We start from the raw sequence: 5,014 nt of genomic DNA on the forward strand, positions 1-5,014 counted from the left end.
ATTCGTCGGAGTGACCGCCCGACGCGGGCATCGCTAGATTAGCCGTGGCCCCGATCCTTCCCCATCGACAGCCTTTCGCCCCCTTCGCTCCGGCCTCTGAGGCGGCCGGTACCCCTTTCTTGGATGAGACAGAACCCTTGACGGGCCGTTCGCAGATTTTTGCCCGGGCATTGTTTACCGAGGCGGCCGGTACCTCCGTCTGCCTTGGATGGACCGCATCCGCAGATTTTCGTCCGGCCTTAGCTTAAGGAGACGGCCGTTGCCTCCGATCCTCCGGGCTAGAGCCGGGTGAGGTCGTCTCGAACCACGTGCCTGAAGGCCGCCTCGCGCCGGATTCGGCCCCGCTCATTCGTCGGAGTGACCGCCCGACGCGGGCATCGCTAGATTAGCCGTGGCCCCGATCCTTCCCCATCGACAGCCTTTCGCCCCCTTCGCTCCGGCCTCTGAGGCGGCCGGTACCCCTTTCTTGGATGAGACAGAACCCTTGACGGGCCGTTCGCAGATTTTTGCCCGGGCATTGTTTACCGAGGCGGCCGGTACCTCCGTCTGCCTTGGATGGACCGCATCCGCAGATTTTCGTCCGGCCTTAGCTTAAGGAGACGGCCGTTGCCTCCGATCCTCCGGGCTAGAGCCGGGTGAGGTCGTCTCGAACCACGTGCCTGAAGGCCGCCTCGCGCCGGATTCGGCCCCGCTCATTCGTCGGAGTGACCGCCCGACGCGGGCATCGCTAGATTAGCCGTGGCCCCGATCCTTCCCCATCGACAGCCTTTCGCCCCCTTCGCTCCGGCCTCTGAGGCGGCCGGTACCCCTTTCTTGGATGAGACAGAACCCTTGACGGGCCGTTCGCAGATTTTTGCCCGGGCATTGTTTACCGAGGCGGCCGGTACCTCCGTCTGCCTTGGATGGACCGCATCCGCAGATTTTCGTCCGGCCTTAGCTTAAGGAGACGGCCGTTGCCTCCGATCCTCCGGGCTAGAGCCGGGTGAGGTCGTCTCGAACCACGTGCCTGAAGGCCGCCTCGCGCCGGATTCGGCCCCGCTCATTCGTCGGAGTGACCGCCCGACGCGGGCATCGCTAGATTAGCCGTGGCCCCGATCCTTCCCCATCGACAGCCTTTCGCCCCCTTCGCTCCGGCCTCTGAGGCGGCCGGTACCCCTTTCTTGGATGAGACAGAACCCTTGACGGGCCGTTCGCAGATTTTTGCCCGGCCTGTGTTTAAGGAGGCGGCCGGTACCTCCCTCCTTGGATGACCAACAACCCTTGACGGGCCATTCGCAGATTTTTGCCCGGCCTGTGTTTAAGGAGGCGGCCGGTACCTCCCTCCTTGGATGACCAACAACCCTTGACGGGCCATTCGCAGATTTTTGCCCGGCCTGTGTTTAAGGAGGCGGCCGGTACCTCCCTCCTTGGATGACCTTCTACCCTTGACGGGCCATTCGCAGATTTTTGCCCGGCCTGTGTTTAAGGAGGCGGCCGGTACCTCCCACCTTGGATGACCCACTACCCTTGACGGGCCCATTCGCAGATTTTTGCCCGGCCTGTGTTTAAGGAGGCGGCCGGTACCTCCCACCTTGGATGACCCACTACCCTTGACGGGCCCATTCGCAGATTTTTGCCCGGCCTGTGTTTAGGGAGGCGACCGGTCCTCCGTAGCTTGATCGGATTTCCCTTCCGGCCTGTGTTTAAGGAGGCGGCCGGTCCTCCGTAGCTTGACCGGATTTCCCTTCCAGCCTGTGTTTAAGGAGGCGGCTGGTCCTCCCCGGTCGGTTGCCAAGCGACCGGGACCCGCAAGTGGGCAGGAACCGTCCACCCAACGCCGGCGAGCCGGGGCCGGTGGGGGCCCTACCAAGGCGGGTCTAACTTCAGGCGGTGCAAACGGGGGAGGGGGGTAAGGACGGCTGCCGGGAGCAGACAGCCGTCCCCGGGAGGGGGTAGTAGCTTCGCGGCGGCCGCCGGGAGCAGACGGCCGTCCGCGCATTCTGCCAATGCCTGTAGGACTTTGAATATTTCACAGCCGTGCCGTGGCACTTAGAAAATTTTTCAGAGACGTGGCACTTAGAAAGTTTTTCAGAGATGTGGCACTTTGAAAGTTTTTGAGAGATGTGGCACTTAGAAATTTTTTGAGAGATGTGGCACTTAGAAATTTTTTGAGAGATGTGGCACTTAGAAATTTTTTGAGAGATGTGGCACTTTGAAAATTTTTGAGAAATGTGGCACTTAGAAAATTTTCTCTCTCTCTCTGGAAGTGCCGTGCCTTCTTCAGTTCTGCTATCCGAGCAGGGGACGCTTGCTGGCGGCCGTTACCAGCGCTCGGACCAGGCCCAATTGATTTGCATGGAAAACAATTGCGTCCCCCATGCTCGTTCTGACTATATTTTGCGAAAGGGGGGTAAAGTGATGAGTACACTAAGTGGGGGGACCAACCCATGTACTCTAGAAAAAGTACATGGGTTGACAAAAGACCAGTTGGTAATGCACCCCTGGTACCCAAACCCCTGGTACCTTTAGGCACTTAGAAAAAATTTCGCCCAAATTTGGAGGTCGCTCCAGGGGAAGAGGCCGAATTTTCGCCTATTACGGCCGACCGCGGGAACCAGCCGAGGCGGACGCTTTTCGGCGCAAGAGCCGTTGGCACTTAGAAAATATTCGCTAAACTTCAAAGGACCTCCAGGGGAAGAGGCCGAATTGTCACTTTTTCTGGCCGACATCGGGAACCAGCCGAGTCGGACTCTTTACGGCGGAGCAGCCGTTGGCACTTAGAAAATATTCGCCAAACTCGGCCGGACTTCCAGGGGAAGAGGCCGAATTGTCACTTGTTCTGCCCGACATCGGGAACCAGCCGAGTCGGACACTTTAAGGCGGAGCAGCCGTTGGCACTTAGAAAATATTCGCCAAACTTGAACGGACCTCCAGGGGAAGAGGCCGAATTTTCACCTGTTCTGGCCGACATCGGGAACCAGCCGAGTCGGACGCTTTACGGCGGAGCAGCCGTTGGCACTTAGAAAATATTCGTTAAACTTGAAAGGACCTCCAGGGGAAGAGGCCGAATTGTCACTTGTTCTGGCCGACATCGGGAACCAGCCGAGTCGGACGCTTTAAGGCGGAGCAGCCGTTGGCACTCAGAAAATATTCGTTAAACTTGAAAAGACCTCCAGGGGAAGAGGCCGAATTGTCACTTCTTCTGGCCGACATCGGGAACCAGCCGAGTCGGGCCCTTTAAGGCTGAGCAGCCGTTGGCACTTAGGAAATATTTGCCTTAACTCGGCCGGACTTCCAGGGGAAGAGGCCGGATTTTCACTTGTTCTGGCCGACATCGGGAACCAGCCGAGTCGGACGCTTTAAGGCGGAGCAGCCGTTGGCACTTAGAAAATATTCCCCAAACTTGAACGGACCTCCAGGGGAAGAGGCCGAATTTTCACTTGTTCTGGCCGACATCGGGAACCAGCCGAGTCGGACGCTTTACGGCGGAGCAGCCGTTGGCACTTAGAAAATATTCGTTAAACTTCAACTGACCTCCAGGGGAAGAGGCCGAATTTTCACTTGTTCTGGCCGACATCGGGAACCAGCCGAGTCGGACGCTTTACGGCGGAGCAGCCGTTGGCACTTAGAAAATATTCGTTAAACTTCAACTGACCTCCAGGGGAAGAGGCCGAATTTTCACTTGTTCTGGCCGACATCGGGAACCAGCCGAGTCGGACGCTTTACGGCGGAGCAGCCGTTGGCACTTAGAAAATATTCGTTAAACTTGAACGGACCTCCAGGGGAAGAGGCCGAATTTTCACTTGTTCTGGCCGACATCGGGAACCAGCCGAGTCGGACGCTTTACGGCGGAGCAGCCGTTGGCACTTAGAAAATATTCGTTAAACTTCAACTGACCTCCAGGGGAAGAGGCCGAATTTTCACTTGTTCTGGCCGACATCGGGAACCAGCCGAGTCGGACCCTTTACGGCGGAACAGCCGTTGGCACTTAGGAAATATTTGCCTTAACTTGGCCGCACTTCCAGGGGAAGAGGCCGAATTTTCACTTGTTCTGGCCGACATCGGGAACCAGCCGAGTCGGACGCTTTACGGCGGAGCAGCCGTTGGCACTTAGAAAATATTCGTTAAACTTCAACTGACCTCCAGGGGAAGAGGCCGAATTTCCACTTATTCTGGCCGACATCGGGAACCAGCCGAGTCGGACGCTTTACGGCGGAGCAGCCGTTGGCACTTAGGAAATATTCGCCAAACTTGGCCGCACTTCCAGGGGAAGAGGCCGAATTTCCACTTGTTCTGGCCGACATCGGGAACCAGCCGAGACGGACGCTTTACGGCGGAGCAGCCGTTGGCACTTAGAAAATATTCGTTAATCTTGAACGGACCTCCAGGGGAAGAGGCCGAATATTCACTTGTTCTGGCCGACATCGGGAACCAGCCGAGTCGGACGCTTTTCGGCGCAAGAGCCGTTGGCACTTAGGAAATATTCGCCGAACTCGGCCGGACTTCCAGGGGAAGAGGCCGAATTTTCACTTGTTCTGGCCGAAATCGGGAACCAGCCGAGTCGGACTCTTTACGGCGGAGCAGCCGTTGGCACTTAGGAAATATTTGCCAAAATGTTCCGGACCTCCAGGGGAAGAGGCCGAATATTCACTTGTTCTGGCCGACATCGGGAACCAGCCGAGTCGGACACTTTACGGCGGAGCAGCCGTTGGCACTTAGGAAATATTCGTTAAACTTCAACTGACCTCCAGGGGAAGAGGCCGAATTTTCACTTGTTCTGGCCGACATCGGGAACCAGCCGAGTCGGTCTCTTTACGGCGGAGCAGCCGTTGGCACTTAGGAAATATTCGCCGAACTTGGCCGGACTTCCAGGGGAAGAGGCCGGATTTTCACTTGTTCTGGCCGACATCGGGAACCAGCCGAGTCGGACACTTTACGGCGGAGCAGCCGTTGGCACTTAGGAAATATTTGCCAAAATGTTCCGGACCTCCAGGGGAAGAGGCCGAATATTCACTTGTTCTGGCCGACATCGGGA

This window comes from Syngnathus scovelli, unplaced genomic scaffold (assembly GCF_024217435.2).
Source record: "Syngnathus scovelli strain Florida unplaced genomic scaffold, RoL_Ssco_1.2 HiC_scaffold_49, whole genome shotgun sequence".
In the NCBI taxonomy this organism is placed as follows: domain Eukaryota; kingdom Metazoa; phylum Chordata; class Actinopteri; order Syngnathiformes; family Syngnathidae; genus Syngnathus; species Syngnathus scovelli.